Source organism: Macaca nemestrina, chromosome 1 (assembly GCF_043159975.1).
Source record: "Macaca nemestrina isolate mMacNem1 chromosome 1, mMacNem.hap1, whole genome shotgun sequence".
Lineage (NCBI taxonomy): Eukaryota > Metazoa > Chordata > Mammalia > Primates > Cercopithecidae > Macaca > Macaca nemestrina.
Window position 1 is genome coordinate 16,443,564 of NC_092125.1, and position 25,774 is coordinate 16,469,337.

General features: G+C 42.1%; 1 long non-coding RNA gene across 2 annotated transcripts in view; it reads left to right on the forward strand.

Moving 5' to 3' along the window:
• Positions 1 to 25,774, forward strand: part of LOC105464129 (uncharacterized) — a 31,497-nt gene that overhangs the window by 1,739 nt on the left and 3,984 nt on the right. The window contains exons 2-5 of one of the 2 annotated variants that reach the window (XR_011608419.1): positions 10,822 to 11,027; positions 13,220 to 14,617; positions 17,924 to 18,036; positions 19,855 to 19,983. This is a non-coding gene — a long non-coding RNA (uncharacterized lncRNA). The remainder of the gene's footprint in view (positions 1 to 10,821; positions 11,028 to 13,219; positions 14,618 to 17,923; positions 18,037 to 19,854; positions 19,984 to 25,774) is intronic. The other variant, XR_011608420.1, reaches the window with a different exon arrangement.

Sequence of the window (25,774 nt, forward strand, 5' to 3'; positions counted from 1 at the left end):
TACTCTTGATTTCTCCCTGAACCTGTTCTTCCCCAAGCCTCCCCATTTCAGTAAATTATTCTACCTTCTATCCAGTTGTTCAAGAAGTCATTCTTGACTCCCCATTCCTGCTTATTCCATATAATCATTATCTGCTGCTGTGTAGCAATATTACTAGAAATGTGGTGGCTTGAAGCATACTTCTGATCTTAGTTTCTGTGGGCAAGAATATAGGCACAGCTTCCTCTGCTTCAGGGTCTCTCACAAGGCTGCAATCAAGGTGTTGCCCAGGCTGCAGTCTCATCTGAGCCTCAAGTGGGGAATTATCTAATTCCTCATAGTTATTGGCAAGATTCAGTTCTTTGTGGGTTACTGGACTGAAGGCCTGAGGCCCTTACTGGCTATTGGCCAGACATCATTCATTGCCATAAGGGCCTCTCCACACAGAAACTTGCTTCATCAATGCCAGCAAGGGTGACAGCTAATAAACAGTCTGCTATCAAAACAGACGTTTAGATCTTATGTACTGCATTCACAGAAGTGCCATGCAATCGCTGTTTCTATATTCTGTTGGTTAGAAACAAGTCATAGGCTCACCCCATATTCAAAAACAGGAGACTTCACAAGAGCATGAATATCAGGAGGTGAGGATAAACAGAGGTCATCCTAATATCTGCCCACCACATCCCATCACCCAGTTCATTGCTAAGTCTTGTGAATGCTACTCCCAAAATGCCCCTTGCATTTGTCCACATGCCTCCATTGCCAGTGCCACCATCACCAGTTCAGGGACCATCTCTCACTGGACAATTCTTTGGTCTCCTTGGTTTCATTCTTTCCTCTCTGAAGTCTATTCTACACACTTAGATTATATAATTTCTCTTCCATACTTTAAAAATCCTCCAAAAAGTTCCCACTGATGACAAAATAAAATTGAAACTCCAACAAGACCCTACATTTCCTGGCCTGCTGACCTCTGACTTAATCTGATTTCGTATTCCACAACTCAGTACACTCAGACATGCAGGCTGCTTGTGGTTCTCCAACTCCCTGAGTTTATTCCCAGTTTTCAGAATTTATGCTTCATGTTTCTCTGCCTGAAATGTTCTTTCCCCAGGTCTTTTGCAAAGCTGTCCCTCCCTTGTGATTCAGCCACAGCCCAAGTGACATATCCTTGGAGAGGTTTGCCCTGCTGTATTAGTCTGTTTTCACACTGCTATAAAGAATGCTACCCAAGACTGGGAAATTTATAAAGGAAAGAGGTTTAATTGACTCAAAAGTTCCACATGGCTTGGGAGGCCTCAGGAAACTTACAATCCTGGCAGAAGGGGAAGCAGGCATGTCTTACATGGTAGCAGGCAAGGGGAGAGTGAGCAAAGGAGGAGCTTGCCAAGCACTTATAAAACCATCAGATCTTGTGAGAACTCACTCACTATCATGAGAATAGCATGGGGGAAACTCCTTCTATGATCCAATCACCTCCTACCAGGTTCCTCCCTGAACACCTGGGGATTGCAATTTAAGATGAGATTTGGGTGGGGACACGAAGCCAAACCATAACACCTGCCCAAAGAGAAAGGGAGGAACCAGGATGATTTCCAGGCAATCACCCAAGCTATCTCTATCACACTGCCTCTTTTAATTTTATTAGAGCCTTTATCACTCACCGTCATTTTCTTGTTTACTAATTAACTGTATTTTCTTTTATTCAAGTTTAAGATCTGTGAGAACGAAATCCCCGACTTTCTTATTTTCCACTATATATTCCCATCATCTAGAGTCAGACTTCAAATATAACAGGCACTGGGTAAACATTGCTGAATGAATGAATGAATGGTCAATTAATTAATGAATCAAATTACCCATTCTGGGCTATCTTTAGATGTCTGCACAACATTAATAATTTTAAAATTAGGCTGGGAATGGTGGCTCACTCCTGTAATTCCAGCACTTTGGGAGGCTGAAGGTGAGAGGATCACTTGCGGTCGGGAGTTCAAGAACAGCCTGAGCAGCATAGCGAGACTCCATCTCTATGAAACAAAAACAACAAAATAGCCAGATGGCCAGATGTGGTGGCACACTCTCATAGCCACAGCTACTTGGGAGGCTGAGGTGGGAAGATCACTTGAGCCCAGGAGTTCAGGGTTGCAGTGAGCTATGATCACACTACTGCACTCCAGCCTGGGGGACAGAATGAGACCCTGTCTCTAAATAGATTAAAAACAAATTTAAAAAACTGAGGTCCTTTTGTATGCCCTTATTTTATTGCCACTGAGATCCAGCCTTAGAAAGTTTCCTTCACCATTTTTTAGGAAGATTTTATAGCCCCTTCATTGATCACCATTTACTTCCCATGCACCCCAAGGTGTATTTTATAGCACAAAATTAACAAAATGCTTTCCTGGAACAAAAACGCCACCACAGAAGGCATTTTGTCAAGGTCTTCAGGGAGCCAAATTAACCCAGTGGACCTAAAAGAGAGCATCTCCATCATGCCTGCAGGGACTGACAGAGAAGATAATCTCAGTATTCCTTGGCCACAGCTGTTCTGTGGGCATCATTGGTGGTTTCTACTATGATGGCTCTTTCACAGGTATGAACGTTTCTGTAGGAAAATAAAGGGTTGCACCAAATGAAAATAAAAGCAACTCCCTGAGAAATAATGCCATGTGGGAGATGTAGTAGAGTCCAAGAAAATTAAAAACATTCCAAGTTGCTGTTTTGATTTGTTCTATTTCTCGTTCTGATGAGGCCAAATGATTGATGTCTGTTAGACACTCCTTTGTGTTTCAGAGCTGATGTCGTACCCATTCAGAATTTAAAAAGAAAAGCTAATCATGATTATGGCCTCATGGTGTATATCAGTCTGCTGAAGGATTTTTCTGAAGTGAAGACATGTTTTTTGGCAGCTCTTGTTTGTGGGAAAGAGCCACCTGCTCTAATTCTTCAGCTAGTGGGAAGGTTTGGCACTATCCTCTGTTGCTGTTTAAACCAGTACTCACAAGGGAATAATAGGAATATGAAACAAACAAAAGAAACAAACAAGGAGAAACATCTCTTCTACTGGTGTAGCCATAACGGTCTACTCAGAAAAATAAAGCCCAGGCCAGGCGCGGTGGCTCATGCCTGTCGTCCCAGCACTTTGGGAGGCCGAGGCGGGTGGATCATGAGGTCAGGAGATCGAGACCATCCTGGCTAACACGGTGAAACCCCATCTCTACTGAAAATACAAGAAATTAGCCGGGCGTGGTGGTGGGTGCCTGTAGTCCCAACTACTTGGGAGGCTGAGCAGGAGAATGGTGTGAAGCTGGGAGGTGGAGCTTGCAGTGAGTAGAGATCGTGCCACTGCCCTCCGGCCTGTGCAACAAAGACTCCATATCAAAAAAAAGAAAAAAAAGAAAAAGAAAAAGAAAGCGCAGATTAAAGAATTCAATGGTAAGAATTCAATTAGGGGAACTAGTTGGGAAGGTGCTGGAAGAGCTGAAATAGCCAAGGGGCAATGAAAGACATCAGGTCTTGGCATCTCAGAGGAGATTCAGTTAAGTGTCTTGCCCCAAACAACCTGATGCATCAGAGCGGCGACAGTGGCAAACTGCGGCCACACAGGAAGGCGGTGTCATGGGCCAAATTGTATCCCCTCAAAAAGGTATGTTGAAATTAGGTCATCACAAATGTAATTAGTTAAGTTAAAATTAGGTCAGACTGGAATAGTGGGCCCCTAATCTAATAGCACTAGTGTGCTTATAAAAAGAGAAGAGACACAGAGACAGACATAGGGACAAGATGGCCTTCTGATGACAGAGACAGACGAGAATAACACAGCTGCAAACCAGGGAATGCCAGGGATTGTGGCCACCACCAGAAGCTTGCAAAAGGTGAGGACAGATTCTCGGAGGGAGCACGGCCCTGCTGACACCCTGATTTTGAACTTTCAGCCTCCAGAGCTGTGAGACAATACATCTCTGTTGTTTTAAAATATGCAGTGTGTAGTACATTGTTAGAGCAGCCCTGAGAAACTAATACGAAGAGTGTATTCAGAATCCAAGGCCAGGACCACCTGGAGAGGTGGATTTATGAGGCATCCGGGGAAGAGGCTGGGGTCATGGAGGGAGGGCCTAGCTGGCAGGATCTGGGACTGCAGAGAAGACTCAGTCATTGCTGGAGAAGCCACCGAAGCAGGTGAGTGTCGGGGAGGGAGGGAGAAATACTCTGGCCTCTCTATTCCTCCCATCCTCCCAGCTCCTGCCAGTGCCTCTCTGTTTCTGAATCTAGTTAGAAACCAGTTGGCACAAGAGTCTGCAAAATTCTTGTTTTCGGGGGCAGGGTGAGGAATAAATCTGAGTAAAAACAGACAATGCCTGTCACTCAAAGAAGGGGCTCTCACGTTAGGCTGGCATGTGCACTGGATGTTCTGTTCTCTGCAGCCAAGTCGGGAAATACAGGATGTCGATTACTGCATATACCCTAACAGTAGGATTGTAGGATTGTTGAGGTTGTTTGAAATGAAAAAGATCCTAAACACAAAGGCAAAATATTACAAGCCACTGTGGTTTCATTATTAAAGGCAGTTGTCCAATGATCTGGAGTCAAGAAAACTGCCACAAATTGGATTTTTGACAATTTGGATGTTTGGATTTTGGACAAAAATGGTTCACTTTTTCTATCATATTATTAAAAAGAATTGAAACAATGGTGTTGGGTATTGTTATGAAGAAACGGAGAAAATTTAGGGCTGAAGACCTACAAAATTTGTTTTTTAAATAGAGAGAAACCACTCCTTCAACCACAAAAATCTGCCAAAATCAAGAAGGAAGTGAATACATGCTAGAGTGATATTTATTTCATGACCCTATATGACTCCCCTGGACCTAACATTCCACAGTAAAAATTAAATCAGTGTATATGCAGCGGTCATTTGCAAAAGGATTGGAAAAACTTGTGGGTTTAAACAAATGAAGAGACTTAAAATAAAAATCCACACCATTCTTTAAAGGAAGCAGCATTTGGTAATGAATTTGAGATAAAGTTTTCTTTCATATAAAACAAAATAATATATGTGCATATATTTTATAATATATTTTAATATTTACAGATAATATTTTAAAATTTGTGATAAAAGAAGGCATACACATTTATTTGCCAGGACAAAACTCTTCTTGGAACACATTTATGAAATTAGTCCTTGCATAGGTGACGAAGGCATTGTCTTTAACCAATATCTTGTTCTGACTGCTAATCTTTTTTTTAAAAAAAGAGCACCACGACCAATCATTCATCAAAAATAACAGTCAGCAAAGGACTGAGGTAATGTGATTGCTGCTTTCCAAAGTTTCAAATTAGCATAGAAATAGAAGGTAAGCTATCATGCCACTAAATAATTAATGTGGCCACAGCAAACACAGGAGCTCCCAAGGAGGCCTTTGACCTGTGTGGGATGATAGTACATTCATGGTCATTACACCTAACGTATAACTTTTTGACGTTGCTGATTGAAGTGAAGGTTATAAGTTATAAATGTGATATTCTGCTGGAAAAGGTTGAGGTTTTTAAACAGATCCATCAGTGTCATGTTCAAACCACAACAAACATGAAATGATAAACAAAATCGAAACCCACAGCAAGACCTCCAAAGAACCTGCATGCTCACATTGCAAGCAATGCTCATTGCAGCACACTGCAGCTGGGCGTGGGCCTGGGACACAGCAGGATGCAAAAACTCCTCTGTAGGGTGATATAAATCCCTCCACATCGATATCGCTTAGTTGTAAAATAAGGGAAGGGAGAAAAAGACAATCCAAACTGGCAGTGGCACTCAGGAATGGAGTGTCAGAAATAGATTCTTGAGCGGAACCTTCAAATACATCATGAATCAAAGAGGAGAAGAAAAAAGAAATGTGGGTTGCAAATACAAAATTAGCATAAACCAAGAGAACAGACTTTATGTAGAGTGAGGAAGATAAGTATTTCTCTTGAATGGCCATAAAAGTGTCCCCTGGGAGTGCCATGGACACTTTCTTACCATGCCCCTGGCGGTTTCATACTAGGCAGCATGTTTTCATAGTAGGTGGGCATAGTGCCTTGTCCAAAACAACCCAATACATCAGAGTAGAGCTAAGATGGGCCTTCTCAGTCCCTGAGTTTAAGGACTTTGATCACTTAATCGAGTCATGCTGCAGCTCTCAAAGATGACTTGGCTTCCTGCAGGTCCAAAGCACATTACCAGCTTAGTAAGTAATGATACTAAAATGCAAGACAGCTATATGTGCAGTGTCTGTCCCCTGCAGAGTCCCCGTATGACCATAGTAAGTTTCTATTGCTGAGAGATGGAAAGGAGAAATTTTACACAAAAATCAGGATGGGCAGAGCACTGCCCATGTACATTACTTAAGAAAAAAAACCAAACTATTCCTAGTATTTAATATCCAAATGACTTACTACTTGTTTGTCCCCTGAGAAAATATTTTAGTGAAAGCTACATAAATGCTATTCTGGTGATTCTTATATAAAACACCGAATCCCAGTTACCATCTCTTAAAGAACACAAATGTGGAGGCACTTCACCTGGGTGGCAGGCTCACCATTTAACCAAGAGCCCTTGGACGGGCGTGGTAGCTCACACCTGTAATCCCAGCACTTTGGGAAGCCAAGGCGGAATCACCAAAGGTCAGGCTAGTACACCTTGTTTACAATTCCCAAAAGGAATAGAGCAAACATTGCTCTGTACTAAAGGCAAAATAATGAAATCTGATGACAAAACACCATCATAAAATAAAGGTAACATTAACCATTTATTAGGTTCCAGGTGAACTAAAATTTGAGCGAAGGGGTGAATTTACTCTGGGGGTTGGTGGAAGACAAGAATGTTTATAGACTGTTTAGAAAGGAATCTAGTAGTAAATGGTCACTCATTTTTCTGTGTACGTCAGGGAGTTTCATGAGAAAAATCTCCACTAGTGCATTGATATTCTCCCACAGCTGTGGCCAGTAAGTGTGTCATAGTTACTGATGCCAATTTGACAAGAAAGCTGAAGTGAGTCCCAGTGTGGGAGTCTCACCTTCTTAGCAGGCTCCGTCATCTCCACTGTGTAATCTGACCAACTTCAATGTACTTTTTCCCGCTATAAACACAAAAGTGTTTCCTCTCATCTCTATACTCCTCTAAGAATGTTACCCTTATAATGCTAAGAAAATCTTGGTAGTTATTTGAAACAGAACAATGTAAACAAAAACAATTCTTTTTCAGAATTTAAAAATATGTAGCCACTTAACCCCACAAGGGTTACAATATTTCAGGTGATTTAAAATATAGTAACTTGACTGACTGTCCCGAGTGGGATATATCCTAATGGTAAAAAGACACTCTAGAGAAATTTATTTTTATTTTTATATTTTTTTGAAATGGAGTCTCATTCTGTCGCCAGGCTGGAGTGCAGTGGTGCAATCTCAGCTCACTGCAACCTCCGCCTCCCAGGTTCAAGCGATTCTCCTGCCTCAGCCTCCCGAGTAGCTGGGACTATGGACGCGCCACCACACCCAGCTGATTTTTGTATTTTTAGTAGAGACTGGGCTTCACCATCTTGGCCAGGATGGTCTTGATCTTTTGATCTCAGGTGATCAGCCTGCCTCAGCCTCCCAAAGTGCTGGGATTATAGGCGTGAGCCACCACACCCCATCCCACTCCAGAGAAATTGTAAACTGTATTCAATATTTATATTGAATGATTTGGGCATCATTTTTCTGAAACTAAGACATGTAAGGTAAAAACAAGTAATTATGTTAACTTTGCCAGAACCAAGAATTTCAGGGTAAGTAATTAGAGTCACAAATATAAAATCAAAGAGTAAAATTTCTCTGACTTCTATTTCAGTTGGCTATGTCACTATGCCCATATTCTTTTCCTTTAAAAGTGCATATTTTATATTGCCTTGTCCACTAAAAGGGGCAAAGAAATATGGAGCAAGTGTCTTACATGTGTTCGTGTGAAGAGACCACACAACAGGCTTTGTGTGAGCAACATGGCTGTTTATTTCACCCGGGTGCAGGCGGGCTGAGTCCAAAAAGAGAGCAAAGTGTGGTGGATCATCATTAGTTCTTACAGGTTTTGGGATAGGCAGTGGAGTTAAGAGCAATGTTTTGGGGGCAGGAGGTGGATCTCACAAAGTACATTCTCAAGGGTGGGGAGAATTACAAAGAACCTTCTTAAGGGTGGGGGAGATTACAAAGTACATTGATCAGTTAGGGTGGGGCAGAAACAAATCACAATGGTGGAATGTCATCAGTTAAGGCTATTTTCATTTCTGTGGGTCTTCAGTTGCTTCAGGCCATCTGGATGTATATGTGCAGGTCACTGGGGATATGATGGCTTAGCTTGGGCTCTGAGGCCTGACAGCAAAGATCATGCCTAGTACTCAGTCTGTGATCTCGCAACATTGTTTCGCACATAAAGTCTTTTTGGAGAAATGACTGTTTCAGATCTGGTTCAGGAAACAGACAAGATGAGCTAGAGCATCTTATTATACCAGAAAATAAAAGAAATCTTTTAAAGATCTCTAGGGTCATGTCAACAGGGTTTAGAAACCAAATTAAAGAGACACCCTCACTCACTAAAGATGGGACAGTTGGGTTCTCAAAAAGGATAATAACTGCCAAGAATTTTTAGGCATCTAATATTGTATCATTCATGGGGTCAAAATGATACTGAAAAAAAGAGCCACCATTGGTCTTTGGTCACATTTAGCAGATGTTAGGGAACTAACTATTCTAAAAACGAGAAAACAGTCAAGCATTTATTGTGCTTTTCCTTTACAAACTATGCTTAGGGATTATCATATAGCTCATGAAGAAAAGTCTTTCTTTATGGCAGCACTCCAGCTACTAAATGAAGAAGGATTAATGTAATGACATCATTTCAGAACTCCTAGTAAAATAATGGATGTAGGCAGTGATCATCAATGACTGCTAAAACTGTTAGATGAGAAACTGATGGGGAAGTTTAAAATGATGGAAAGACTAACAAGATTTGACCCAGCAATCAATCTCAACATCCCATAAAGGGAGATAATCAGACATTATGTGCCTCCTGATGAAAGTACACAACCATGAGTCATTCCTGCCAAAAAACTGAAATTTAATCTGATAAATCTTCCAGATCGAACTGCCAGCTTTTAAGAAAACAGAGTATGTTAAATAACACCATGAAGATGCAATTAGTAAAATTCGTAGGAAAAATGACCTGGTTTCTTTAATCTCTTCAACAAACACATTGAAAAGAAAAATATAGAGAGGGAAATCTACAGATTAAAAGAAACAAGAGGGGCTGGCGTGGTGGCTTAAGCCTGTAATCTCAGCACTTTGGGAGGCTGAAGTGGACGGATCCCTTGAGCCCAGGGGTTTGATACCAACCTGGGCAACATGGCAAAACCCGGTTTCTACAAAAAAATACAAAAATTAGCCAGGCATGGTGGCACGCATCTGTGGTCCCAGCTACTTGGGGGCCTGACGCAGGAGGATTGCTTGATCCCAGAAGATCTAGGCTGCAGTGAGTCAAGATCACACCATTGCACTCCAGTCTGGGTAACAAAGTGACACCCTGTCTTAAAAAAATTTTTAAAAGAATAAAAACTTAAGAGTTATATCAACCAAACACAATGTGTATCTATTGATCCTCATTCAAATAAACCAACTGCTGTAAAATACTTTGAGATACTCTTAGAAATTTGAATACACTGAATATTTTATGATATTAAGAAAGTATTAATAATTTAATGTGTGATATTTATGTTTTGATCATGTTTTAAAAGAGCCCTTGGCCGGGCATGGTGGCTCACACCTGTAATCCCATTACTTTGGGAGGCAGAAGCGGGAATCACTTAATGTCAGGAATTTGAGACCAGCCTGGCCAACATAGTGAAACCCTGCCTCTACTAAAAACACAAAAATTAGCTGGGCGTGGTGGCGCACCTGTAGTCCAAGCTACTCAGGAGGCTGAGGCAGGAGAATTGCTTGAACCTGGGAGGCAGAGGTTGCTATGAGCTGAGACTGTGTCACTGCACTCCAGCCTGGGTGACAAAGTGAGACTCTGTTTCAAATAATAATAATAGTAATAAGCCCATAACTTGCAGAAATACATAGTAAAATATTTTCTAATGACATGATGTGTCAAGTATTTGCTCAAAAAGAACCCAGTTTGGGAGGGAAACAAACATTGAAGGAGGTATTTGTGCAACAATATCAACCATAAGTTAATAATTATTGAACTAAGTAACAAATACATGATAGTTTATCATAGTATTCTCTACTTTTGTATGTGCTTAATAATTTTATAGCAAAGACTGGAAAATACAAAAGCTCTAAAAACCAACGTTATCCATATGCTTACATTACCAAAAGTTAAAATTACATACACATTGTTCTGTTCACGTTTCGTTCCCATTGTCTAAAGACCATTTTATTTATTCTAAATATCTAGAATATTTAGGAGAAAATCTGATAACATCTCCTTGGCCTCTTTAATGATTAAAAGTAGAATTGAGGTCTCAGTGGACCTAGTGCAGCCATATATTGGACCCTAAAGGAAAAGATAAGTTGGTGCTGCCTTCAATTTGTGAACATAGCTCTTTAAATAAGTGGTAGCTTAAAATAACCTGCCTTTGGGGATCATACTCAGTGCATATAAAATGATGGAACAACAATCCTTAAGCTGCTAGAGCTGGAGTGGGAAGGGGTATCATAGCATAATATAGCAAGTGACATGACGTCAGTGACTTCCACTGTGTGGTACAGGAGAGAGAATTTGTAGGTCTTCTCAAGGTGAAGGATGCTCTTTTTCTGCTCTCCTTACAGAACAGAGTGATCTGTGAGATCTTCCTGCTACTCCCATGTCGGGAGAGAGAGAGAATGAAGACCCATTGCTGTAGAGGAACAAACTGAACGTGTTGAAGGTCCTGCAAGGCCAGTGTGGCTGGAACGCAGACACAATGCCAGGAGGAACAGGAGATGGCGCTGAAAAGAGAGGCAGGAGTCAGATCTCAAGGGAACTGTCACTGCAGGTAAGAGGTTTGGACTTCATCCCACATGACATAAGAAGGCATTGTTGGTGTTTTAAGCTGGCAAGGGCAGTGGCTAGATTTGCCTTTTTAAAAGTTCACTCTGGCTGCCTGAAGTAAAAAGGATCAGAGAAGGGACAAGCATGGAATCATGTCAGAAATGTAATCCTCTCACCAGGCACAATGGTTACCCGGTGGAGGTGGTGGAAATGGAGAGAAGTAGGCAGATATGAGATATAATTTGGAGGTAGGATAAACAGGACTTGTTTTTTGTTTGTTTCTTTTGTTTTTGTTTTTGAAATGGAGTCTCACTCTGTCACCAGGCTGGAATGCAGTGGCACCATCTCAGCTCACTGCAACCTCTGCCTCCTGGGTTCAAGCGATTCTCCCGCCTCAGCCTCCTGAGTAGCTGGGACTACAGGCACATGCCCCCGTGCTCAGTTAATTTTTGTATTTTAGTAGAGACGGTTTCACCCTCTTGGTCAGGATGGTCTCAATCTCATGACCTTGTGATCTGCCCACCTCGGCCTCTCAAAGTGCTGGGATTACAGGCGTGAGCCACCACGCCCAACCAGGACTTGTTGATGTATTGGTTAGGGAGGATTACAGAGAGAAATTTCAATAGTAACTCCCAGAATTTTTCATATTATCAACCAGAAGAAGAGATGCATTTATAATTAAATGAAGACCACAAGAAAAGAGGCATATTTGTGACCAGAGATCAAGAATAAAGTTTTGAGCATATTAAGTTTGAGATGCTGATTAATCTTTCCAGGGGACATCCCAGTGATGATAAACAGAAGTTAGAATGCACATCTGGAGTAAAGAAATATCATCAGGCATTTAGGCCGGGCATGGTGGCTCACACCTGTAATCCCCACACTTTGGGAGCCCGAGGTGGGCGGATCACATGAGGTCAGGAGTTCAAGACCAGCTTGGCCAACATGGCCAAATGCCAACTCTACTAAAAATACAATTAGCCAGGAGTGGTGACCCATGCCTGTAATGCCAGCTACTCGGGAGACTGAGGTAGGAGAATTACTGGAACCCTGTTGTGGTGAGCCGAGGTCGTGCTATTGCACTGCAGTGTGGGCAATAGAGCAAGACTCCATCTCAAGAAATGTTGTGGGGGTGGTGGGCGGGGGAAAGAAACATCATCAGGCATTTGCACAAGGTGGAAAGGTGATAGCCTCTAATGTTGATCAAAGCAGGAAGTATTAAAAGACTGGGTGGGGCCAGGCGCGGTGGCTCAAGCCTGTAATCCCAGCACTTTGGGAGGCCGAGGCGGGTGGATCACGAGGTCAGGAGATCGAGACTATCCTGGCTAACATGGTGAAACCCCGTCTCTACTAAAAATACAAAAAACTAGCCGGGCGTGGTGGCGGGCGCCTGTAGTCTCAGCTACTTGGGAGGCTGAGGCGGGAGAATGGCGTGAACCCGGGAGGTGGAGCCTGCAGTGAGCCGAGATCACGCCACTGCACTCCAGCCTGGGAGACACAGCGAGACTCCGTCTCAAAAAAAAAACAACAACAACAAAAAAAAAGAGACTGGGTGGGGTCATAGGGAGAGAGGCAACTGAAGTTAGAAGCCCCCGGAACTGATAAGACCCACCATGTTGACAGTCTTAGGCTGTGGCCCTCCAAATCCCGTCCGTATACTAGCACATAGAATGCTTCTCTAGTGAGTTCTGTTGTTCCCCAGACATGGAACACCTTCTCAGCTTTCTGAGGAAGCTTTCCTAGGATGAAGTGATTCTTCTGCCATCCTGTAAGTATTATTCTGAGCTTTGAAGACAGGGCTGACCCAGGGGAAGCCCAGGATTGGGACACAGTTGACTAAGATCTTAGGATAGTGTCCAGGGACCAGATACATTTTTTTGTCTTTCTTAAGGAAGCCTCTTATCAAGGTAATTATTGTGAAAAGTAGGAAATGATTTGTGGTACTGCCCAGTAAGCCTCAAATATTGCTGGAAATCATGAATCATATCAAGGTAGGGGCGTGCCATGCCCTCTTTAGAAGTGCAAGTGCCTTCTTCAGCAGGCAGAGATTTTACCCAGAAATTTTACTCTGACACTCTCAGATAAATATTTTTTAGGTTTGGGTTTGGAGTTAAAGCTGCAAACATCATCAGAGTCTCATGGGATGCCAGAATGAGAAAAGGAGTCCAAGTAAACATCTGTTTTTAATCTTTTCAGTGTTGCAGACCTCTTTGAATACACCATGAGCACTGTGGATTCTCGCCTCTGGAAAATAAAAATCACATACAGAAAAATTCAGACTACTTTTTAAGGAGTTTGAAGAATCCCTGCTAGTCATGGACCCATTTGGGGTTGATGGGTTCCTGACCATGACTCCTTGGATTCGGAAGTCATATAAGATGCAGTTTAACAAACATTGGAAAACAAACGAGCATTCTGAGAGCAAACAGCATCTTCTATATATCATCTTCTAGAATATCTCAGATCTGGATGAGGTCACAGGAATGTCCATTCATAGGGAGCTCTTCCTGGAGCTCAGAGATCATTGAGAGAGGGTAATCATCATGGATGTGTACAAGTGAAGATAGTTTGAAAAGAAACAAAGTTATCCTTTTTTTCCTTTACTAAAAATCTTAGGGTCCCCATTAGCAGGAAGGAAGGAAGAGGACAGGTGAGCTCCCTGGTATTGATGTATTTAGAGAACCTAGGCATCAGCCATGCATACAGAGGACACTCATTTGGCTGGAATTCGGGCATTGACTTTAATTAAATTCCTTTGCTCCCAATAAGACCTCTCTTAATCTGAAAACAATTTGTCATAAGTGATGTATCTGCCAAGACCTCACAGCAAAGGGGCAGGGGTACCTAGGAAATGTTGCTGGCAAAGTCCAGAGTGACTCTAAAGGGACAGTGGCTTCCTTTGGATGGTCATGTGCTGGACATAGCAATCAGAAGGACAGTCGTGAACACCCAGGAGTGAACCAAGATGCAAAGTTCAAGTCCGAGGGAAGAAGGGTGCAGTGTGGAAGAAGGGAAGGCAGATGCTGCAGCCTACAAGCAAGGTGGGAGCCATTAAGAGCCCCAAGCTGGCCGAGCACTGTGGCACACGCCTGTAATCCTAATCCCAGCACTTTGGGAAGCCAAGGTGGATGGATCACCTGAGATCGGAAGTTTGAGACCAGCTTGGCCAACATGGAGAAACTCTGTCTCTACTAAAAATACAAAAGTAGCCAGGACGCTGAGGCAGAAGAATTGCTTGAACCCAGGAGGAGGAGGTTGCAGTGAACCAAGATCGTGCCATTGCACTCCAGCCTAGGCAACAAGAGCGAAACTCCATCTCAAAAAAAAAAAAAAGAAAAAAGAAAAAAAAAAAGCCATCACAGTCTTTATTCCAATTGACATTCTAGGTAAACCTGCGTACAACTTTTTCTGTGTATTTTCCAACAAAGGTTCATTTTATAAAGGCTCAAGTTATTTACAAATACTGTGCATATTCTTGCTGTTTCTCAGTTCTTTAAGAACCATACAAACATATTGCTTGGATTTTCACCAGCCAATATGAATGTGCTCACCTTCCACTGGGTGAGACCACGGAGGCACAACATGCAGCTCAGGGTAAGTTTTACTGAACTTTAATTAATTTTTCGAGATGGAGTCTTGCTGTTTCGCCCAGGTTGGAGTGCAGGGGTGTGATCTCGGCTCACTCCATCTCCTGGGTTGAAGTGATTCTCCAAACTCAGCCTCCTGAGTAGCTGGGATTACTGGCATGTGCCATAACACCCAGCTAATTTTTGTGTTTTTAGTAGAGACTGGGTTTCACCATGTTGGGCAGGCTGACCTCGAACTCCTGACCTCAGGTAATCTGCCTGCCTCGGCCTCCCAAAGTGTTGGGATTATAGGCGTGAGCCACCACGCCTGGCCCAAGAGCTGGTTAATTTAAAAAATAGTTTATAAGTTCTTTAATATATGAGAAAATGGAAACTCAGCCCCAAGGGGAAATGGGATTCTAAGTTTAACTTCCTTAGGCAGGTCCAGTTTTGTGTGGTTTCTGTGGTATGGGTGAGTAGTTATCACACAATTTGATCTCATCAGTCAAACTGATGCAGGAAGACTTTTGTTCACTGTGTTTTATTAATGAAATGAATCCAGAGCTGCTTTTTTGTGCTAAACGCTTTAGAGTAAAGACATAATGAAGACAGCCCTTCCTCCTCTTGCCTGAGGGAAGTTAGGAAGACATTCCTTGAGGAATCCATTTAGGGCTTTGGAGACAGGAAAGGTAGCAGGATATGGTAAGAGCGAAAGCATCAGCTCCAATAGGCAATGTCTGGGGTTGTTGAAACTGATGGAAAAAAAGGTTTCCTATACAAAAACCAAGCATTGTTTTATTTTAATGCTCAACCGAGACCCCTTGCTGAGAAAACCAGCCACGTGTGTGATTCTTGAGGAAGGTAGTTCCTCTGAGCCCTGTGTTCGCCAGAGGCCTGGAGGAGTAGGTGTGAAGTAGAGGGTGCTGCCAGCACAAATGCTTTGTCATTTAGAACTGTCCAGGGAGCAGTTATAAAACACACACCTGCAAATTACAAGAGGATGGCAGGGGCTCACATGTGCAGCAAGACATGAAGTGACATCCGTCCTCGGTGTTCCTTTTCTTGGAATGCTCCCATGTAGAACCCTATGTCTCTTTGAACGAACCTCTTTCTGAAGTGCCTGGGGAGCTCTGTCTCCAAGCCCCTACCCTAGGTACTTGCCCCCTCACCCCCACCCCAGTACTGATGACTCATCTTAGTAACTGGAGATATTGAAAGACAAGACCAACTGAGCATTTGGGTGGGAGAGAACATGACTTACATGCTCTGCTAATCTGGGATCACATTCTTCCCTACAAGTCTGAAAGCTAAGTGACAGCCCAAAGTCTCCCTTTTAGCAGCTCAGGAGGGGAAGCACACCAAGAGGCCTCACAACTGTGTGTGGAATCACTGTGTTCTCAGTGAGGGAGAGACAATAGAGAATTTTTAAAGCATTCTCCCCAGATAGTAGAAGTTTTGATTAGTTCTTTCCCAAGACAAGACCAAAAGTTTGTTTAAATCTTGTTGTTTTGTACACACATTCGGGAGAGCAACTTTGAGTGTCTACTACATACTAGGCATTGCACTATGTGTGGGGCAATACAGGGGTGATATGGGGCGGAATAAGGCAACTTGAGTGGCCACTAGGCATACTGCAGAGGTAATTAACCTGCACTTTGACAAGGCTCCCTCCCCTCCACTCCCCTCCCTTTCCCTTCCTTTTCTTTTTTTTCTCCCCCCCTGCCCCCCAACCCCAGACGGAATCTCACTCTGTCGCCCAGGCTGGAGTACAGTGGTGTGATCTCAGCTCACTGCAAGCTCCGCCTCCCGGGTTCGTGCCATTCTCCTGCCTCAGCCTCCCGAGTAGCTGGGACGACAGGTGCCCACCACCACACCCGGCTAATTTTTTTTGCATTTCTCGTAGAGATGGGGTTTCACCGTGTTAGCCAGGATGGTCTCAAACTCCTACCTCATGATCCGCCCACCTCAGCCTCCCAAAGTTCTGGGATTACAGGAGTAAGCCATCATGTCCGGCCCATTACTTTTTTTTTTTTTTTTTTTTAAGGCAGAGTCTCTATCTCCCAGTCTGGAGTGCAGTGGCGCGATCTCTGCTCACTGCACCCTCCACCTCTCAGATTCAAGCGATTCTCCTGCCACAGTCTCCCAAGTAGCTGCGATTACAGAAGTACGCCACCATGCTCCGCTAATTTTTGTTATTTTTAGTAGAGACGGGGTTTCGCCATGTTGGCCAGGCTGGTCACGGACTCCTGACTTCAAGTGATCCACCCACCTCGGCCTCCCAAAGTGCTGGGAATACAGGCATGAGCCAGCACGCCAGGTCTAATTTTCATTAATTTTAATCTCTCTTCTTTTATAAAAGCATTTAAGTTTCTACGTTGTCTTCTGAGGATTCGTTATGCTAGGTTTCAATTTTGATTGCCTCTTTGTTACAAAGTTTGTGGATGTATTTCATAATTTCAAAGTATTAACTTCATCACTTATTATTTATTATAACTCTATTCTAACTCTATTGGTTGATGATAGAAATAAACTCTCCTTTCTTTGTTCCATCAACCTAGAAAATAATTTTTATTATCTATTGGAGAGATTATAGGTTCATAAGTTTCTTTATGTTTTTAATTTTTGTCTGTTACTTATGACTGATTATGAAAGAGCTATATTACAATCTCCCAGTAATATTACACTTGTGTACAGGTCTTTTATTCCTAATAAGTTTTGCCTCATATATTCAGCTGCTATTTTTTGTGTGCACAGAGGTTTATGAGTTATTGTAATTGTCTGGGTTGTCTAAGAAGCAGACACCGAGATAGAAATGAATAGGGAAGAATTGTATTGGGGAAATGCCTAAGAAATAAATTGGAGGAGGAGTTGGGAGTGGCTGGGAGAGCTGTCAGATCATAATGAAGTCTGACCCTTAGAAAAGGAGAGAGACAAGAAAAATAGAGTTGAAGTGTTTTCAACTGCTGCGAAGTCTAAACATTCAGTACTGCTGTCTGGAAGTCCTTGAGCCAAAGCTGGCTGTCCAACAGTCTTGTGTCTTCCAGGAATGGGCCTAACTTACTATGCTATTGCTCTTGTTCATTGCCTGAGAACAGCCTCTGGGAAACCGGGCCCATCACGAATGGGGTGATAGGTTTAGAGGACAGTGGCTGGTGCCCACTGTCGGTGATGCTCCTTGTAGTTGGAAGTCAGGTAGGTGTATTCTAATGACAATCATTTTCACTTACCTTCCTCAAAAATAAACACATTCAAATGTTATTAACGGACTATTTTAGCATTTTCCAAACCTACTAGATCATGGAATCTTTTTTTTTTTTTTTTTTTTTCCCTACAGAACTCATGGAGCACATCCTGAGAAGAGCTTTTCTAGTTGCACATCCGTAGGCATTGCCCTTGGTCATGTCTAGAGCATTTTACTAATGATATCTATGACAACAGAGAAAGCAAGTATGTTGAATTTGTAGCGGTAATATAGAGCAAAAGGGAAAACAAATTCAATCGATTTTCAGAAGTCTGTCTACCTACTCAATTATGTTCCAGTTCTAAAAGGCTCTTTGAAAAACCTTTCATAAATCCAAAGTAAGAGAGCCTGTTTTTAGTCTGCAGCCTCTGGGCACATTCCTACCAAAATGGACATGGGTCATGACTTTGAAGCGTTAAAACCAGACACACATTTTCCTAGCTGCTGTTTGTTCTGTAAGCATCTGAAGTTCTTGAGACAGTTACTCCCCACCCGGAGCTCTGGGGGTCTCTGAAACTAGTTTCTGGTATCTCCTTAGATGTCTTGCCATCCCACATGGATTTGTCTCTTCTCACTTTGATTTTGTGCAGATTCAAATGGCCATGAACCCATTCAACCATACACAGCTTAAGACAGAAGTTTCCTTGGCAATAGCATCACCTTGTTCTGTCTTCAAGTTCTCTAACTAACTCTTGGCTTTAGAATACTTAATCTAATAAACTAAAGCCTAAAAAATCTACCTCATCTAATAATAGGGCCCATCTTTCAACACATACATCTCTTTTCCTTGTCTTGCCTTCTATTGTCAGTTGCATAGACTTTTTTGTTCACCAATGTTTCACTGTTTATCCTTGAGAATCATTGCTACTGTCAAATGACTCATCTCAGCTGCATCGGCTGCATTTGTCATTTCCTTAACACTTTCAATTTTTACAAGTCACTTCCTTTGTTTTCCTTATATTAAGTCTCTAGGTGTGAACGCTTTCAATATTTTATCAGTAGTACTTTTCAAATAGTATGCATTTAATAATGTACTTAAAACAGCTTAATAATAAACACAGACAAATAAAGAGTATGACAGCTGGCCAGGCGCAGAGGCTCGTGCCTGTAATCCCAGAACTTTGGGAGGCTGAGGTGGGTGAATCACCTGAGGTCGGGAGTTCGAGACCAGCCTGGCCACCATTGATGAAACCCCATCTCTACTAAAATAGAAAAATTAGCCAGGCATAGTGGCGTGTGCCTGTAATCCCAGCTACTCAGGAGGCTGAGGCAGGAGAATCGCTTGAACCTGGGAGGCAAAGGTTGCAGTGAGCCAAGATCATGCCACCGCACTCCAGCCTGGGCAGCAAGAGTGAGACTCTGTCTCAAAAAAAAAACAGTGTGACAGCTGAATATGCAAACCACTGATGTCATCTGTTGGTGGCAGTGGGACCTGAAACAATTTGCTGTGATGGAAAGCTTTGCTTATATCTATAAAAGTTTATTGGTGGAAAACTCATAAAGAAAGATGATTCTATATTAATCTATATAGCTAGAGGGGGTTTATAGGTAATGCCACAGATGGTTTTCTAGTCCTGCTGGAGACAGATCCTTTAAATACAAATAGGGAAAGAATGGTAGTTATGATTTCAGATACCAAACCAATTTACCTTAAAGTCTCCTATAAATTAAACCAGCTTTGATCCACCAGTCCTGGCTCATTGGTGACCTGGGTTTTATTCCTAATTTGATTTAGGTAGCTTTAGCTACCTGAAAGGTACCAATCTTCCACTGATAATCTGGCATTGACACATACAATTCCTGGCTTCATCTTTGTGTATAAATAATAAGCCCTAACCTCTATCAAGCTGGTGATGTCTTTGCCTGAGGTCCCAAGTGTCCTTTTAGTAAAAGGCTAGAATTACATTAATTGATTAAAAAAACTTCACCTGGATGCCAGATTCTTCCAGGACCTGCATTTGGTTGGATGGTTCTTAGTTGTTTCCTTGAGTTTCTTTCCTCCTCCTTTTTTTTTTTTTTTTTAGAGATGGAGTTTCACTCTGTTGCCCTGGCTGCAGTGCAGTGGTGTGGTACAAGAATAGTTCACCGCAACTTTGAACTCCTGGGCTCAAGTCATCCTCCCATCTCAGCCTCCCAGGCGGCTGGGACTACAGGTGAGCACCACTATGCCTTGCTAATTTTTAAATTTTCTGTAGAGACAGAATCTCGCTGTGTTTCCCAGGCTGATCTCAAACTTGTGGCCTCAAGCAATCCTCCTGCCTCAGGTTCCCAAAGTGCTGGGATTTCAGGCATGAGCCACCATACCTGGCCTGGCATCCCCTCTTTTACCACTGTGGGGATCACTTGGCTCCCATCTATTGGCCTAGGCCTACCTTAGTCCCTATGATAAATCTTGATGTTAGACAGGATAAAAGCACATCCCTCCAGCCCACAACATTCCCATACTGTGGGGCTCGGGGTCTATCCCCTCCCTGCTGCTCTTTGACCTTGTGCACCTAGTCTGATAAGAGGAGTAGACTCCTATTGCTATCACTCCATCTATGCCTTCTACCACCTCTGTAACTAAACAGAGACACTGTAATGTCAAGAGTACCAGATTGGCTCAAAGGACACAATCAACAGAGTGAAAAAACTACGGAACGGGAATAAATATTTGTGAATATTGTGGGATTGTGGGCCCTTATTCCATGGGAGTTTAATATCCAGAAAATATAGCTACAATTCAATAACAAAAAAGCAAACAAATCCCATTAACAAAATGGACAAAGGACTTTAAGTAGAGATTTCTCCAAAGGAGAAATACAAGTGGCCAATAAGCACATAAAAAATGCTCAACATCACTAATCATTAGGGAAATGCCAATTAAAACCTCTTTCACCCATTAGAATGGCCACCATCAAAAAAAGATAAAATAATGAGTGTTGGCAAGGATGTGGAGAAATTGGAACCCTTGTTCATTGTTGGTAGGAATGGAAAATAGTGTAGCTGCTGCAAAAAACAGTAGAGCATTTCCTCAAAAAATTAAAAATAGAATTACCACGTGATACAGCAATTCTACTTCAGGTATATACTGAAAAGAATTGAAAGGAGGAATTTGAAGAGATATTCTGTACACTCATGTTCATACCAGCATTATTCACAATAGCTAAAAGGTGAAAACCTCCGAAGTATTGGATGAATAGATAAGCAAAATGCGGTATATACATACAATGGAAAATTATTCAGTGGTAAAACAGAAGAAAATTCTTACACATGCTACAACATGGATGGCACTTATGGAAAATATTATGCTGTGAAATGAGCCACTCCCAGAAAAGAAAAAGACTGTGTGATTCCATTTATAAGAAATATCTAGAATGGGGGACTTCATAGAGACAGAAAATAGAATGGTGGTTGCCAGGAGCTGAGGGGAGGAGGGAAAGGGAAGTTGTTTGGTTAATGTGATTTCAGTGTGGCAATATGAAAAGAGCTCTGGAGATTGGTTGCACAACAATGTTAATGTACTTAACACTACTAAAATGTACACTTAAAAATAGTTAAGATCGGCCAGGTGCGGTGGCTCACGCCTGTAATCCCAGCACTTTGGGAGGCCGAGGCAGGCAGATCACAAGGTCAGGAGTTCAAGACCAACCTGGCCAACATAGTGAAACCCCGTCTCTACTAAAAATACAAAAAAATTAGCCAGACATGGTGGCAGGCACCTATAATCCCAGCTACTTGGGAGGATGAGACAAGAAGAATCACTTGAGGTGGAGGTTACAGTCAGCCGAGATCATGCCACTGCACTCCAGTCTGGGCAATAGTGCAAGATTGTCTTAAAAAAAAAAAAAAGTTAAGATGGTACATTTATGTTATATGTATTTCACCAAAAAAAATTTTTTTTTTTTTTTTTTTTTTTTTTTTTTTTTTTTTTGAGACGGAGTCTCGCTCTGTCGCCCAGACTGGAGTGCAGTGGCCGGATCTCAGCTCACTGCAAGCTCCGCCTCCTGGGTTTACGCTATTCTCCTGCCTCAGCCTCCCGAGTAGCTGGGACTACAGGCGCCCACCACCTCGCCCGGCTAGTTTTTTGTATTTTTTAGTAGAGACGGGGTTTCACCGTGTTAGCCAGGATGGTCTCGATCTCCTGACCTCGTGATCTGCCCGTCTCGGCCTCCCAAAGTGCTGGGATTACAGGCTTGAGCCACCACGCCCGGCCCAAAAAAAATTTTTTTTAAGAATGAGCACAGCAGAGGACCTGAATAGATGTCTCAACTCTGATCTTATTATGTATGTCACTAACTTCTTTGGAATTCAGTTCTCTCAGTGTGTCATTAGAAACCTAATTATTCTTATTTACATCCCAGGAACACAGAGAATTCAATGAGATCATCCATGGAAAATTACTTTGTAAACAATACAGAATTTTCTATAAATGTAGATATTGTAGAAAGTGAAGTAGAGGTTCCTCTTCAAAGGGACTTTCCTCCCTGTCTAATAAGGAATAAATAGTAACTTCTCTTAGAAGCAAAATTTATTCAAAGACCTGTACTAACATTCCTAGATATCTGCTAGCCATAATAAAGAAATCAATGTACTTGTGTTCTCAGCTTCTACATTTTAGCCTAGATATTTGCCCTCACATGCTTATACTGGTCCAAGCAAACATTAGGTCATAGCCTGTTCCTCTTCCTTATTTGGAGGTGTTTTTACCTTTCTCAGCATTCCACAAGTTTCTTCCTCTTTCCTTTGTTCTCCTCTGCCTTTGCCTCTTTTGGAAAGTTCTAAGTTACTAGCCAATCGGGACAAATACAGCATGTGAGGTCCCGTTCCAGCCAATGGAAACCAGACACAGCAGTAAGGTGGATGCGTCAGGTTACAAATGACCCTGTCTCCTTTGTTCGTATGTGCTCTCGTGGCAAAACTGCTAGTGAGTGGCACCCTTTCTGCAGAAAGTAAACTAGCCTTGCTGAGAGATCTTTTGTCTCAGTGTTGATTTTTGTGACACCGAGCACCCGTTTCCAACTATATCAACAATAAAGTACACAACTAGGAATGTTTTAGTTGTCTCTAAGAAGACAATTAGTAGATAAATTTGAGAGAAATTTGTAGATTAAAAGAATCCCAGGAACCTGAAGTACAGCATGGACATGCAATTCAAGTCAAAGCGTTTTAGTGAGAACTTACCATACATCAGGCACACCCTAGGCACAGGAAACAAGAATAGTCTCTCTCTGTTTGCTGAGCATAATATGATCACAGAATTTTTTAAAAAGCTATAAAACATTGTATTAAGGAGGGAACACAGGAGGCTGTGAGAGATCACGGACATCCTGAACGAGGTGGGCTTCTCATAGGAAATGACATTTAACCTGAGGTCTGAAGGCTGAGTACAATTTCACCAGGCCGAGAGGAAGGGAAAATCAAAACATACATACCCACTCATAAGAGATGACACAAAATGTATATACAAGGGAATGAATAAGAAATAGTAGAAATAGGCTGGGCACGGTGGTTCACACCTGTAATCCCAGGACTTTGGGAGACTGAGGTGGACAGATCACAAGGTCGGGAGATCGAGACCATCCTGGCTAACACAGTGAAACCCCGTCTCTACTAAAAATACAATGAATTAGCCGGGCGTGGTGGTGGGCGCCTGTTGTCTCAGCTACACGGGAGGCTGAGGCAGGAGAATGGCATGAACCCAGGAGGCGGAGCTTGCAATGAGCTGAGATCACGCCACTGTACTCCAGCCTGGGCAACACAGCAGACTCCGTCTCAAAAAAAAAAAAAAAAAAAAAGAAAAGAAAAGAAATAGTAGAAATATTAGAAAGGTTGAGTAAAATTTCTGAAGGTTGAGTTAAATTTCACCAGACCAAGAGGAAGGGAAAATGTGTTCTAGGAAGATGAAACAACTCGTGAGAAGGTATGATGGTAAGAGAAAATCCTGAGATGTTTGAGGGGCTGAAGAAATTTCTCTACGAAGTTTGGAAGAGGAAAAGCTAAGAGTTAATGGAAATCTCAGCTCACACCCAGACCTTTAGGCTATATAAAGTTGTTTTTTTTTTTTTTTTTTTGAGACGGAGTCTCGCTCTGTCGCCCAGGCTGGAGTGCAGTGGCGCGATCTCGGCTCACTGCAAGCTCCGCCTCCCGGGTTCATGCCATTCTCCTGCCTCAGCCTCCCGAGTAGCTGGGACTACAGGCGCCCACAACCGCGCCCGGCTAATTTTTTGTATTTTTAGTAGAGACGGGGTTTCACCGTGGTCTCGATCTCCTGACCTTGTGATCCGCCCGCCTCGGCCTCCCAAAGTGCTGGGATTACAGGTGTGAGCCACCGCGCCCGGCCTAAAGTTGTTAACATTTAACCTGTAAAAAGTAAAGTAGAGGTTCCTCTTCAAAGACTTTCCTCCCCATCTAATTAGGAATAAATAGTAACTTCTTTTAGAAGCAAAATTTATTCAAAGACCTGTGCTAACATTCTTAAATATCTGCTAGCCATAATAAAGAAATCAATGTACTTTATGTTCTTAACTCCCACAATTTAGCCTAAATATTTGCCCTGGAGGCTTATACTGGTCCAAGCAAGCATTAGGTCATAGCCTGTTCCTCTTCCTTATTTGGAGGTGTTTTTACCTTTCTCAATATTTCACAAGTTACTTCCTCCTTCCTTTGTTCTCCTCTGCCTTTGCCTCTTTTAAAAAGTTCCAAGTTGCTAGCCAATCAGGACAAATACAGAATGTGAGGTCCCGTTCCAGCCAATGGAAACTGGACACAGCAGTAAGGTGGACACGTCAGGTTATAAATGATCCAGTCTCCTTTGTTCGGTGTACTCTCTTGGCAAAATTGCTGGTGAGTGTACTCTTTCTGCAGAAAGTAAAAAAATGGCCTTGCTGACGAAGTTAAATTTATGTTAAAGTGCTATTTCTTCACAGCACCAGGGAACACGCATTTCTAACAAACCCAAAGTGCAATATGATGCCATCAAAGAGAATTAAGTGGGTAACGCTATCATCAGAATTTTGTTTTGTGAAGATCATTCAGTTTGTAGGGTAGAACAGTATATTGGGGTATGCAGGGGAGGAGAATTCCAGGCATAGAAATGTCATACTGAAGGTTGTTACAGTAATCTAGACCCATGATGATGGAGGGAAAATAGAATGTACATTCAAGTCAGATTTATGAATAAAAATTGACAGGACCTGGTAATGTATTAGATGTAGAGTAAGAAGGAGAGAGAGGGGTCAAAGTGATGGCTTGGGCAACTGTGAACATGGCATTACCATTTTTGGAGAAAGGGAACACAGAGCAAGCAACATGTTCAGTTTTGGATGTTTTGAGTGTGAAATGTTTGAGGGCCAAGCGAATGGGATGCCCAGGTCAGGTGACTGCACTGGTTTAAGATGATTGGGATAGACATTTGAGCCAGAGATATAGATGTGCAATTCATTAACAGGTAAAGGGAATCAAAGCCATGGATGTGTAAAGGCACTGTGTAGCAGTGCAAGTGATATAAGAAGGTAAACAAAAGATTTGTTACAAGAATGAGAATCAAAACATACATAACCACTCATAAGAGAGGACACAAAATGTGTGTACCAGAGAATGAATAAGAAATAATAAAAACACTAGGAAAAGGGAAGGACATATTTTCTGAAAAAGTTAGGTGCCATTAATAGTTTATGTTTTAAGCTGGGAGAAAAACGTCATCTATCCAATGAAAAATAAGAAATGAAGGAAAAAATTCGAAAGGTACAGTAAGTGGAAAATGTTAAATAACATTGCAGAAGTATTTTTTATTATAATAAAAGTAATCAGAGTAATTGTAAATGGATTTTAAAACACCCACTGGATTTAAAAAATAGAAGAACCTAATATGTTATTACAAGAGACAAACTTGAAACAAAAGAAAACAGAAAGATTTGAAATGAAGATTTTATTTATTTTTATAGCTACTAACTTTGTAGCACT